This window comes from Salvelinus namaycush, chromosome 4, assembly GCF_016432855.1.
Source record: "Salvelinus namaycush isolate Seneca chromosome 4, SaNama_1.0, whole genome shotgun sequence".
In the NCBI taxonomy this organism is placed as follows: domain Eukaryota; kingdom Metazoa; phylum Chordata; class Actinopteri; order Salmoniformes; family Salmonidae; genus Salvelinus; species Salvelinus namaycush.
The window spans coordinates 51,407,355-51,422,600 of NC_052310.1; positions in this window are offsets into that span (position 1 = coordinate 51,407,355).

Consider the following 15,246-nt stretch of genomic DNA (forward strand, 5'->3'; position numbering starts at 1 on the left):
ACATCAAATTCCACAAAGAAATGGTTAATTGACCACAAAATTAACATTTTGCAATGGTCATTTGTCTCAGGAAATCTGTGGTCGAACACCTGTGGTTTGAATTGAAAAGGGCAGCCCATAAGGATCTGGAAAGATTCTGTATGGAGGAATGGTCTAAGATCCCTCCCAATGTGTTCTTCAATCTCATATTATCCTTGCAAGGTGAAGTATTGTGTGTTTTCCCGCTGGGACTACCCATATGAAAATGTATGCACACACGACTGTAAGTAACTTTGGCATAAATTATTTTGATTATTATTATAATAGGTATTTAAAGGTATTCAAAACAGGGGTGCCAATAATTTTGACCCTATCTTTTTGAGAATGTTTTTCATTACTTAAACTCTTTCTCTGAGCATTTGTATTAGTATAAAATCATATAATGCTCCTTTTTTTAAATTTTTTATATATATACAATATAGCTCAGTATTATGTATTATTGATTTTATACAGTATTTTTTGCTCATCTTTATCAAGGGTGCTAATAATTTTGGACCTGACTGTATATGAAACATGGAGAGGACATGCATTTAAATGCCATTCTAAATGTTATGCCATTGCTCTTTGACAATGAAGTTAAACATAACAAACACAGGCATGTTTCAATACTGATATACCAGTTTTCTTCCTTTTTTCCCGCTGTTCTTTGCATCCGACTTCTTCATTAGGCCATGACATGCTGTACTGCTGGTAGGCTAAGTCCTGGGAGGAATCCTCAGCACAGGATACCTTACCTCAGAGTGAGGCAACCATATAGTCAAGTCACAAGCTATTCTATCTAGACCCATACGCTGCTCTGTTCATTTAGCCTGGATTGAACTTGGGCAGAACATACATTAAAATAAAACATAAAGGAGCTTTTATCTTTGTATCAAAATGAGCACACATCTCACCAGCAAGAGGCCCTTGGCATTGTTCTTTCAGACTCACGTCACATGACATTCAAACTTCCAGTGGCGACTCTTCCTGAACTCTTAAGGAGATGTGTTCACAGGGAGGAAGTGCAGACTACAAACTTCCTGGCAGAGAGCCAATGGGACGTCCAGAACCCTCCAGCTGGGCTGGGCAGAGATCCAACCAGAGAGCAGACAAGTCACTCTGGGAAAAAAAAAACATTACAGGGCGTGGAGATGAGGCACACTTTGCTTGCTGACACTCAACGTCTCAATAAAGGGATTCTGTTATCACCAGGTTCACTTCAGCACGCCGTGTTGTTGAGAGACTGATAAAAATAGAACAAGAACTCGTCATAAAACAGAAGCGTTCGCGGTCCTTTCAGGTGCATTCAGGCTCCCCTTTTGGTCAGGCGGTTCAAACACAGGTCCCCTGATGTGTTACTGCGTGCAGTTTGCGGTTCTTCAGGCCATGGTACTTATCTTTGAAGTCTCCAGGTTTCTGCTGCGAGGTGTCAATCAGGGCACTGGCGATGGCAATGCCTACAGGGAGAAACACATGGGGGAGGGAGAAAGGGAAAGGGAGGAGGGAGAGAGACAGAAGGAGGGAGGTGAGCTTCAAAGAAGACACTCAGCAGTGTGGCAAAGTAAAACACAGCAGACAGTAATTAGCTCACTGCCTCCCGCCCACTTAAACCCATTCCCAACGCCCAGAAACGCTTCCCCAACTCTTGCCCAAGCCGTCGCATATCAGAGTTCAGCAGGAGACGAAGGACTACATGTCACTGAAGCATAGCTCTATACCTCTCTAGGCTGCTATGGGCAGTTCTTTTTCTCAAAACAACAATCTGATGGTCTGCTCTTTTCTCCACAATGCAAAAAAAAAAGTGGAGAACACAATGACACTAGATGCTTACTGTAGTTAATATGGATTTTCAGTATGGCTTGCCCTCTGTACAGCGGTAGGCTTGACTAGTATACTCATTAGGACAGGAAGTAAATCTCCTTGTATGCAGCCCAAAAAACTAAAGAGAAAAACAAGGAAAAACTCTACATGTTTAAGCGTTTCACACACCAGTGATTCCTGGGTTTTTGCAGAGGGAAAGCTGATGTGTAATCAAATCAAATTTGTATTTGTCACATGCGCCGAATACAACAGGTGTAGACCTTACAGTGGAACGCTTACTTACAATGATGTGTGTGTGTGAGTGCGCGCAGTGTGCCTATGCATGTGTGTGGTCAAGCCACAGTGAGCCTTAGGTAGGCATGGCAACAATCGCCTCAGTGCTCTTTCCCGCCGCCACGGACAGGAGGCCAACCCTCAGCACTGATTACAGAACAAGATGTCTGAGTTAGAGAGGTATAGAGAGAGGGACAAAGTGGGAGTGGAGGAGAGAAAAGCGCCTGGGCTGACACTTTTAGTCTACAGCCTGACGTGTCTGGTCAGTGGAGCCAGACTAGATTACCTGTCAGCCCTTTCACTCCAAATCACAACCAGCTCCTTTTCAACACCGTTACCTGACACTTTTTCTATAGCAATCACTACACGTAACACTTCAGCTAATATGTCTGACCTTGACATCCAAAGCCATAACTACTATTGGATAGAAAGACAAACTTTCCACACTTGAAAGTAACACTTTTTTAACTCTAAATTAAAGCTTTTCAAAGAAAACTAAAAACATTTCATGAAAAAGTTATCGTTATAGATGCCAATTTGGTGACTCAACCAAAGGTGAAAGCTTACAACAGCAGTTCCCAAACTCGGTCCTGGGTCCCACCCTGGGTGCATGTTTGGGTTTTTGCCATAGCACTACACAGCTGATTCAAATAATCTACTAATCATCAAGGTTTGGCTATTTGAATCAGCTGTGTAGTGATAGGGCTAAAACCAAAACATGCCCCCCTTGGGATCCCCAGGCCGAGTTTGGGAAATGCTGGCTTATAACCAAATAGCTTATTTTTCATGATTGCTAATTAAAGCCAATGCCTTCTGGATAACCAGAGATATGCATCTCAAATCAAATTAATTGGAAAATAATAATAATATAATCAAATCAGGATACAGGTGAGCGGAGGTGAAGGGCGCTCCCTGCTAATGCAACCTACTAAGGGAATTGTTTTGTCAGGTGAGGATGCTGGATCACTAACCCTGATGAACAAAGTGGTTTGGAACAGGAAGGGCCTTTCTAGCACTAGGGACCACAAATACATATCATTTTCAATCAAACAGGAATGGGACATAATACTATGATACTAAGATCTGACGAGGGTTTCAGTGAAGAGAAATACAGTACAAATGCCAGGTCTTTCTTGAATTTGTTGATTTTTATAAAGGTTAAATAAAACTAAAACTAAATAAGAAGAACAGGCACATTAATCTGATGACAGCTTGTAAATATAATAGAATTAGTGCCATCTGCATGACTATAAAGGAGTAGAGTTACAGTTATCACTTTCTAACACAGATTACAGCTGCTTGACTTTCAAGTTTAGCTTTTAGTATTTCTGCTGACCAGGCAGGATTTCTCCATGAGCTACTGTTGGTTCCCCATTATTCAAATAGCGTCATTAAGAGTGAGAATCCTTGTAAAAACCTTGTCCTAGTTTGATACACTACATGACTAAAAGTATTTGGACATCTGCTTGTCAAACATCTCATTCCAAAATCATGGGCATTCATATGGAGTTGGTCCCACCTTTGCTGCTATAACAGCCTCCACTCTTCTGGGAAGGCTTTCAACTAGCTGTTGGAACATTGCTGCAGGGACTTGCTTCCATTCAACCACAAGAGCATTAGTGAGGTCGGGCACTGATGTTGGATGATTAGGCCTTGCTCGCAGTCTGCATTCCAATTCATCCCAAAAGTGTTCAATGGGGTTGAGGTCAGGGCTCTGTGCAGGCCACTGATCTTGACAAACCATTGCTCTATGGACCTCGCTTTGTGCACGGGGGCATTGTCATTCTGAAACAGGGCCTTCCCCAAACTGTTGCCACAAAGTTGGACGCACAGAATCATCTAGAATGTCAATGTATGCTGTAGCGTCAAGATTTCCCTTCACTGGAACTAAGGGGCCTAGCCCGAACTATGAAAAACAGCCCCAGACCATTATCCCTCCTCCACTTAACTTTACAGTTGGCACCATGTATTGGGGCAGGTGGCGTTCTCCTGGCATCTGCCAAACCCAGATTCAGTTATTGTGCTGACATTGCTTCTAGAAGCACTTTGGAACCCGGTAGTGAGTGTTGCAAGCGCTACGCGCTTCAGCACTCGGCGGTCCGGTTCTGTGTGCTTGTGTGGCCTTCCACTTTGCGGCTGGGCTGTTGTTGCTCCTAGACATTTCCACTTCACAATAACAGCACATACAGTTGACCGGGGCAGCTCTAGCAGGGCAGAAATTTGACAAACTGACTTGTTGGAATCCTATAATGTTGCCATATTGAACGTCACTGAACTCTTCAGTAAGGCCATTCTACTGCCAATGCTTGTCTATGGAGATTGCATGGCTGTGTGCTCGATTTTATACACCTGTCAGAAACGGGTGTGGCTGAAGTGTAGTTGTAGTGTATTTTCACCTGACAATGTGGTTGACAATGTTGACCAGATGTGCAAGCCTCATCTCAAAGTCAGTTCCTATTGTAACTGAATTGAATGCATACTCTGTTTCTAAATCTGTTAAAGACATACTTATTAACAGTCTTTTAAATCCTCATCACCCAAACTGGCAGGACAGATATTATTTGAGACTAGGAGTGAATGACAGAGTCACATAAGAGGATCCACTCTGGGTTAATAACCTCTGCTTCCCACTTGGTTCTCATATCACTGTCAACAAGCTCTCCACTCACAACTGCGCAGGGGGAACAGTAGGAGACAAGATGACGTCTCTGATACCCTCAGAATAACTGGACAACACTGTAGTCCAGCCCAGCCTGCACTGTGGGTCAGAGAGAGAAAGAGAGCCCTGAGTCTGGATGTGAATAGACACTATGCCTGGAAACAGAACACCTTACACTAGCATACCCTTACATTCCCAATAATGGCAAAATAAAAGGAAAAGGGATTAAGAAAAAAGATTAAGAAAAAAAGAGCAATCATATCTTTATTTTGTACGCGTTATCTTTCCTCGACACACTCAGCAGTGCATGTTAGTTTAACGAGCTTAGAAAAAGCCAAGGCCACCGAACCACGAGGCTGTGATGGGAAACGGGGCGTCATGGTGGCAGCTCGGCGGAGAGAGAGATAGAGAGATGGTCAGGAGAGCAGAAAAGGAGAGATAACAGGGACCCTGATTGTGTGTTTCCTCCATTTTCCATCGCTTGCTTGGGAAACTTCAAGAGAATTATAAACCAATGCCACATTGAACTGAGACTGGGAGACTTACAGTGCCTAGTGAAAGTTTACACACCCCTTGCATAGTCTTCAAATTCTATTGCCTTAAAATTAAATCTAAAAAGGGATTACATTCGATTTTTTCGACTACAGATCTACACAGAACATTTTTCTAATTAATAAAAAATAAAAATAACCAAAATGTCTTGATTGTGTATGTCTTCACACCCCAGAGTTAATACTTGGTGGACGCACCTTTTTGGGAGCCATTACAGCTGTGAATCATTTTGTATAAGATTCTACCAACTTTGCACAACTCTTAGGGCAACATACTGGATATCCATTGTTTTTGTCAAAATTGCTCAAGCTCAGTTAATGTGATTGGGAATCATTTATGGGCAGCAATATTCAACCCGTAAAAAATTTAAGTCAGGACTGAGACTGGACCGAACTGGACTGAACTCTTGGAAAGCCATTCTGGTGTGTCTTTGTCAGTAACATGTGTGCAATTGTCCCTATGACAAATTAACTACATATATCCCAGGGTAAGATTTACCGAAGACTGTGGGTTTTTTGATCCTGACAAATTCCCCTGTCCCTGCCGATGACAAGCATACCCATAACATGATGCTGCCACCACAATACTTAAAAATACAGAGGGTTTCACTCTGTGTTGTATTGAATTTGACTCAAACTTGCAGTTTTAATTTAGGCAAAAAAAGTTAATTTCTTTGCTGTGTTGTCTTGCAGTATTACTTAATGGCCATGTTGCAAAAAGAATGGATGATTTGGAGTGGATTTTTTAACACAGGCTTTCTTTTCACGTTGTCATACAGACCAGTAATGTGGAATGAAATCAATGTTGGTGACCCTCTGTATTTTCAGGTATTGTCAGGTGGCACCGTCATATAATGGTAACACACTATCACAGATTATTGTGAAATAGACACATTACTTATTTGAAATTTGTGACAGGCACACAAAAAAGTTAATTTTTTAATGTCCACCACACGATTTTCTTCATAACGCATTGTGTTGAATACACAATGTTCATGTCTACCACACAATTTTCTTCCTAACGCATTTGTGTCAAGTAGAACATTTTCTTCATAAAGAATTAAAATGTGTTGTAGCTCACATTAGCTAGGCTAGGGGTTAAGGTTAGGAATAAGGGTTAAGGTTAGGGTAAGGGTATTTAAATGGTTAAGGTTAGCTAACATGCTAGCCAAGTAGCTAAAAAAAGTAGTACGTAGTTGTAAAGTTGCATATTAGTTAAAATGCTAAAGTTGTCCATCATGTGATTCGAACACGCGTTTGGGTTGCTAGACCTCCGCGTTATACGCCCACCCGTCCTCCCCAGTATCGTTTCTGTCTTAAGTAACCTACTGCCTTCATCGGTGATTGAAATGCACAGTATATCAAATCATGTAATGGACAAGATTTTTTTTTGTTTTTTTGTGTGTGTCACAAATTTTGCATAAGTAATTAGTGTCTATGTCACGATAATTTGTGATAGTAGGTTGGTAATGGGTTGTCACTGGCTGGAACTGGGGAGTTAGTCAGGATTAAAAAGGATGAAAGGAGAAAAGCCCAGGTAAAAAGATAGAGGAACACCCACCGTCTTCTGAAAAAATACAATGTGTTTTATTATTCAGCAGGACAATTACACAAACTTAAATACCAAAGACACCCCAGAATGGCTTTCCAAGAGGTGGTGTGTTCCTGAATGATCCAGTCGCAGTCATGATCATATATGATTTGATTTGATTTACTGAGCTTAAAGCTGCAATATGTAACTTTTTGGGTGAATTCACATAGAAATATGAGTTATAGATCTGTCATTCTTATTGAAAGCAAGTCTAAGAAGTGGAGTAAATCAATAAATCTGTTCTATGTGCGCTATTTCTTTGCTTCCCATTTTTAAGTTTCATTTTTGCGTCTTTTACTTTCGGTTTTGTACACCAGCTTCAAAGAGCTAACAATACAATATTTTGTGTTATGGAAAATATATTTCACAGGAGTTTAGATGATACAATGATTCTCTAAACTATACTTGCTTCTTTTTCCACATAAACTGAAATTAGGCAAACTATTAGAATCTTTGTAACCAGGAAATGGCAGAGCCATTTCTGCATAGTGCACATTTAAACAATTTTGACAATAACAATGTTGCCCTAAGAGTTGTGCAAGGTTGGTAGAATCTTATACAAAATGAGTCTCAGCTGTAATTGCTGCCAAAGGTGCTTCCAGCGAGTATTAACTCTGGGGTGTGAAGACATATGCAATCAACACATCTTATTTTTTTTTGTTATTCATTTAGAAAATGTTCTATACTTTTTCTTTCACTGAAAATGTGGAGTAGGTTGTGTAGATCTGTAGGTTTGGCAGATTACATTTTAAGGCAGCAAAATGTGAAGACTGTGCAATCGGTGTGTAGACTTTCACTAGCGACTATCTTTACATGCACCTTGGCTAAATGCAAGTCGCTGGGCAACGAGGGTACCACCAGAGACTCTTACCTCGGACCGCACTCACTCAACAGATCTCTCCTTCTCTATTTATCTCCCTCTCTCCCTCTCCATATGTCCTTCTCTCTCTCTCTATTACTCTCTCTGTCATGGCAGGTCCACCTCTCCTCCTGAATAGGCAGATTATTGTTGATGAGAATAGGATTGCTGTGTTTGTATGGAGACTATGTTTAAACTCCTAAGAACATGCTGGTATCTGGCAGGGAGATGGTTTTCTTCCCTGTCCTGACATAGTTCTCATCCTGTAGGGGAATCCCAACAATGAGGGAGAAGGTAGAGAAGACTGATGATGGAAAGAGGAGCAGGTAAAGAATTAAGACATGTGAAAGATGAGGTAGTAAGACTAGAGTAGGAGGTGGCTGCTATATAGACGTCCATCCATCTGTTTGTCTGTCTGTCTTTGTCCCTTCAGCAAATAGGAGGATGTCTGTGTCTTTTGGATATTTTATCCAGGTGCCAATCTAGCTCCAGCTGTATAGTAAGTCTGTCTGGGAAGCCTGACTTTTAAAAGTACACACCCTTTCTCAGACATTTTAGAATGTTGAAACCAACTTCCCTACATTCAGGGGAAGTTCCTCACTAAGCAGCTAGTCCCAGTAGGTTGGCAGTAGAGTAAACAGATTAATACAATAGCCCCTCACTCAACTATTGGACTGAAGGAATACATTAGGCTTGGTTAGATCCACCGCTCCCCTGACTTAGACAGATTTAGTAGTGTGTTTGTGTTGGGAGATGGGCAATGATAGACTCCAGAGTGGAGGGATTTGGTGCTTCTTCTGGTCTCCTCGGCAGAGCACTGTAAAGCCAGTGACACACAGGGGGCTTAGAGAAGTTGACTGCTTCACCAGCTTGTAATCTCTACACACAGACATGCCTGTGGAGAGGAGTGTATGTGTGTGTGTGCGTACATGTGTGCGTTCGGCATGTTTGTGGGAATGTGTGTGTACGTGCAGGCAGATTGTCTATACCAGACAACAATTAATACAACTTCTACTACTTGTAGAGGATGGAGTTGAAATGTGACATTTCCTCCACGGTGTTATGTATGGATATGGTTGGTATGGAACTCCTCTGAGTAACTTTTACTATGAAGATGAACCCTTTATCCACCTGTACTATCCTGGGAGCCTCAGCTCTGCTGATCTCAGCATTACAGAACAATGTGTTTGAGCTCTGTACCAGACAGGACTGTGCACTGCTCTACCCAGCATACAAACCCCAGGCTCGCAACATCCAGGCACTTTAATCCCAAAATCGGAGAAACCGTCAGGATCCTAAGAGGCGGATTAATATGGCGCAGGTGTCGCGATAACGCAGGATTCTGAGTTTTTCACGCAGAAAAGGAAAGATAAAACCCAGAAAAAATGACTTACTGCGTTTTGTAAACGCAGATTAAAAATTATTCTTATTGTAAATTCTGCTCGGTTCAGTCAGGGTTCGCACCAGATCATGAATGTAAAAGGACTAATTTTGTGCTTCAGTTGCACTTCTCCACTTCTATGAAATATTTTTGCTCTAGTCATTGGATCACCAGACAGCGCTCTGACTGACGTGCAGACTTCTTTTCTCCGTGTACTTTCCTCAGGTGTAGTTTCTTTCCGGCAGCAAGTTAAATCGAAAGATTAACTTCAAGCAAAACATTAGGAAATAAAGCTGGCTACATTATTTCTATGATACGCCTTAGAAATATGATGGTCATGCATTGTTTTTGCAAAAATACCTTGCTTTTTCATTGTAAGCTGATTGACGTGTGGCTGCAGTCAACTGTTGTCATCTGATGAAAATGATTTCCTGATGAATATGTTGCACTAATGTATTTTGTGTGAAGAAAAACTATAGTTGCATGCCCCTTATCACTCTATTGAAGCTAATGCTAACCCTGCTATAGAGTTCTGAACCACCACAAATGTAGTGAGGAGGGAGGCTGTCACTTTCCTTCAAATATTTGAATTCAGGTTCTCAAATTAAAGTTGATCAAATCAAAATCAAAGTTTATTGGTCGCGTACACAGTTTAGCAGACGTTATAGCGGGTGCAGTGAAATGCTAATAAAATGGTCGCACCACACCGACACCGCTGTGAAGGCGCAACAGCGCCTCTACAACCTCAGGCGGCTGAAGAAATTTGGCATGGCCCCAAAGACCCTCACGAACTTCTATAGATGCACAATTGAGAGCATTCTGTCGGGCTGCATCACCGCCAGGTACGGCAGCTGCACCGCCCTCAGCCGAATGAGCGATCAGCTCAACGCATCACCGGGGGCACGCTGCCTGCGCTCCAGGACACTTACAGCACTCAGTGTCAAAGGAAGGCCAAGACGATCAGCAATGACCTCAGCCACCTGAGTCATGGTCGGTTCACTCTGCTACCATCTAGCAGAAAGACACAGTACAGGTGCAAATCAAATCAAAGTTTATTGGTCGGGTACACAAACATTATTGCAGGTGCAGTGAAATGCTAGCTCTAACAGTGCAGTAATAATAACTAGCAATACAAAACAACACACACATCCTCCAAGAACTAAAAAGAAAGAAATTGAGAAATATCAGAATGAGAAATGTCAGAATCTGTAATATAAAAATATACAGTGCATTCGGAAAATATTCAGACCCCTTGATTCTTTCCACATTACAGTTTTTTCCCCCTCATCAATCTACACAAAATACCCCATAACAACAAAGCAAAAACAGATTTTTAGAAATTATGAATTAAACTGAAATATCACATTTCACAAGTATTCAGACCCTTTGCTCAGTACTTTGTTGAAGCACCTTTGGCAGTGACTACAGCCTTGAGTCTTTTTGGTTTTGATGCTTCAAGCTTGGCACACCTGTATTTAGGGAGTTTCTCCCATTCTTCTCTGTAGATCCTCTCAAGCTCTGTCAGGTTGGATGGGGAGCATCGCTGCACAGCTATTTTCAGGTCTCTCCAGAGATGTTTGATCGGGTTCAAGTCCAGGCTCTGGCTGGGCCACTGAAGGACATTCAGAGACTTGTCCCGAAGCCACTCCTGCATTCTCTTGGCTGTGTGCTTAGGGTCGTTGTCCTGTTGGAAGGTGAAACTTCGCCCCAGTCTGAGGTCCTGAGCGCTCTGGAGCAGGTTTTCATCAAGGATCTCTCTGTACTTTGTTCCATTCACCTTTTCCTCGATCCTGACTAGTCTCCCAGTCCCTGCCGCTGAAAACCATCCCCACAGCATGAGGCTGCCACCACCATGCTTCACAGTAGGGATGGTATTGGCTAGGTGATGAGCAGTGCCAGGTTTCCTCCAGATGTGACGCTTGGCATTCAGGCCAAAGAGTTCATTCTTGGTTTCATCATACCAGAGAATCTTGTTTCTCATGGTCTGAGAGTCCTTTAGGTGCCTTTTGGCAAACCTCAAGTAAACTCCATGTGCCTTTTACTGAGGAGCAGACCATAAAGGCCTGATTGGTTGAGTGCTGCAGAGATGGTTGTTCTTCTGGAAGGTTCTCCCATCTCCACAGAGAAACTCTGGGGCTTTGTAAGAGTGACCATCGGGCTCTTGGTCACCTCCCTGACCAAGGCCCTTCTCCCCCGATTGCTCAGTTTGGCCAGGCAGCCAGCTCTAGGAAGAGTCTTGGTGGTTCCAAACGTCTTCCATTTAAGAATGATGGAGGCCACTGTGTACTTGGGGACCTTCAATGCTACAGAAATTGTTGGTACCCTTACCCAGATCTTTGCCTTGACACAATCCTGTCTCGGAGCAGTACGTACAATTCCTTCAACCTTCTGGCTTGGATTTTGCTCTGACATACACTGTCAACTGTGGGACCTTATATAGACAGGTGTGTGCCTTTCCAAATCATGTCCATGCAATTGATTTTACCACAGGTGGACACCAAACAAGTTGTACAAACATATCAAGGATGATCAATGGAAACATGAATCACCTGAGCTCAATGTCGAGTTTCATTGCAGAGGGTCTAAATACATATGTAAATAAGTTATTATTATACATTTTTTACATTTGCAAAAATTTCAAAAAATCTGTTTTGCTTTGTTATTATGGGGTATTGTGTGTAGATTAATGAGGGGGGGAATTATTTCATCAATTTTAGAATAAGGCAAAATGTGGAAAAAGTCAAGGGGTCTGAATACTTTCCGAATGCACTGTATTTAATGATTTGTATAGACAGTATATGAATATAAATACAGATGAGCCATGACTAGAATACAGTATATACATAGAAAGTGAGTAAAACAGTATGCAAACATTATTAAAGTGACTAGTGTTCAATGACCCTATGTACATATGGCAAAGCAGTTTCTAAGGTGCAGGGTAGAGTACCGGTTGGTAGCCGGGCTAGTAACAGTGACTAATGTTCAGGGCAGGTACTGGGCGGAGTCCGGCTAGTGGTGACTGTTTAACAGTCTGATGGCTTTGAGATAGAAGCTGTTTATCAGTCTCTCGGTCCCAGCTTTGATGCACCCGTACTGTCTCCTACTTCTAGATGCTAGCTGGGTGAACAGGCTGTGCCTCGAGCGGCTGAGGTCCTTGATCATCATCTTGGCCTTCCTCTGACACCGGGTGCTGTAGATGTCCTAGAGGGCAGGCAGTGTGCCCCCGATGAAGCATTGGAATGACCGCACAACCCTCTGGAGAGCCCTGCGGTTGCAGACAGTGCATTGCCGTACCAGGCGGCGATACAGCCTGACAGGGTTCTCTCAATGGTGCATTTGTAGAAGTTTGTGAGGGTGTTAGGTGCCAAGCTGAAATTCTTTAGCCTCCTGAGGTTGAAGAGGCGCTGTTGCACTTTCTTCACTACACTGTCTGTGTAAAGGGACCATTTGTGACCCGTTTCAAGAAACTAGGTGTATGTCGCACGTCACTACTTCACAGGAGAGGCATTTGATTATTATTATTTTTTTAATCAAAATATGTTTTTGGGCAGAAATGCCTTCTGGAACATGTGAACTTTCATGTGCCTCAATAACATAATTGTATGCCATCTGTAAATATGAATAAAATGGTTAAATATTGAGACTAGTTGGTTTAGCCATGGCAAATAGAGGAACCTTCCGGCTAGCCATGATTGGCTAGGATAATGGATGGGTTGAACTTGAGTTTGGATTGGTCTCCCATGTAGCATGCTGTCTATAACATGAGCTGCTAAGTACGTGTGGATAAGCCTGTCTAGCAAGTGACAGGTTGGGCAGGCAGGGGTCAATAATCAAGAGTGGTGGGGCAAAGGTACAGGACGACAGGCAGGAACAGGGTCAGGTAGAGGTCGGTAATCCAGAGTAGGGGCAAAGGTACAGGACGGCAGGCAGGCGGGCTCAAAGTTGGGATAGGCAAGGGTCAAAACCAGGAGGGCGAGAAAAAGAGAGACTGGGGAAAAGCAGGAGCTGAGACAAAACGCTGGTTGACTTGACAAATTGGCAACAGACAGAACACAGGTATAAATACACAGGGGATAATGGGGAAGATGGGCGAGTGGAGACAATCACAAGGACGTGAAACAGATCAGGGAGTGACAAAAAGTGTTGACACCGCTCTCAACATTGCTGCCTTGAAGTTAATAGCGCTATCGACAAAGCTCAGTGGGAAAACATGGTGATGGACTACTTTCTAGAGGATGATTGTGCCATGCTGACTGAAAATGAATTCATTTTTTCTTTATTTAACTAGGCAAGTCAGTTAAGAACAAATTCTTATTTTCAATGACAGCCTATGAACAGTGGGTTAACTGCCTAGTTCAGGCGCAGAACAACTCATTTTTACCTTGTCAGCTCGGGGATTCGATCTTGCAACCTTTCAGTTACTAGTCTAACTCTCTAACCACTAGGCTACCTGCCACCCCATGAATCAGACAATGAAGAAATCCCTGATTTAGGTCAAAACATTTATCAAACCAGTCATTGTAGAGTCTCCTGATGACAATGGTGGGGAAGAAACGGTGTCGTTGTCATGGAAGAAGTTTACCGAGTTTTGAAATAAGTGGAATGCCCGGTGGAAGCAGAGAGATGATTGCCAAATTTGGAGAGTCCAAAAAAGAGAACTAAGAAAGAAGGCTGTTGTATAAAACACCTGTTTCCGGATTACATCTTCAAACTAAGGGCAACCCTGGCATCCATGACAGAGGGAGAAGCGTTCATCCATGTACACGGGTAAGAGTTGCGACTCCACTTTGTTCCAGTACTGTCGTTTTGCCTCTTTGAATGCCTTACGGAGGTCATAGCTGGTCTGTTTGTACACGTCCATATTCCCAGTCACCTTGCCATGGTTAAATGCAGTGGTTTGCGCTTTCAGTTTTGCTCGATTGCTGCCATCTAGCCCTGATTTTTGGTTTGGATAAATTCTAATCGTCACAGTGGCAACAACATCCTCTATGGACTTACTGATGAACCCAGTCACCGAGTCAGTGTATACGTCGATACTATTCTGCATCACAGCCAGGACCGAAATATTTAAAAACAGCTTCTACCTCCAGGCCATCAGACTGTTGAACAGCCATCACACCATTTCCTGTAGTAAGTGAGAGTAGTAAGTAGTACTCCTGTAATAAGTAACAGACAAAGGACTCACTCATACAGACAAACACACAGACTCCGTACTCAGATATACACTCACATACGCCCATACTCACAAACATACGCACACACAGCCAACGCTGATGTCCCATATACACTGAGTGTACAAAACATTAGGAACAGTTTTCTAATATTGAGTTGCACTTTCCCTTTTGCCCTCGGAACCGCCTCAATTCGTCAGGGCATGGACTCTACAAGGTGTCGAAAGCATTCCATAGGGATGCTGGCCCATGTTGACTCCAATGCTTCCCACAGTTGTGCTAAGTTGGCTGGATGTCCTTTGGGTGGTGGACCATTCTTGATACATACGGGAAAATGTTGAGTGTGAAAAACCCAGCAGCTTTGCAGTTCTTAACACAAACCAATGCACCTGGCACCTACTACCATACCCTGTTCAAAGGCACCTGAATCTTTTGTTTCCCCACTCACCCTCTGAATGGCACACACACACACACAATCCATGTCTCAATTGTCTCAAGGCTTAAAAAGCCTTCTTTAACCTGTCTCATCCCCTTCAACTATTCTGATTGAAGTGGATTTAACATGTAACATCAATAGCTTTCACATGTTCAGGTGTTCCTGTTTTGTACACTCAGTGTATATAGAGACATTAAACACTGGACCGTTAATTTTATACTGTCTTTCACACTGTGTATTCATATATAGTATTCTTCATATAGCTTATTCTAATATACTGTATCTACTACTGTACATTGCATTTTTGTTACAATGTTTATACACACTGCGTATTAATGTACTGGATTCTTAATTATATACCGGAATCTTTTTTATATACCGTATTCTTCATATAGCTCATCGCATTTTTTTCATATAGTATATATATATATATATATATATATATATATACATATATATATATCTAGTATATATTTTTCATATAGT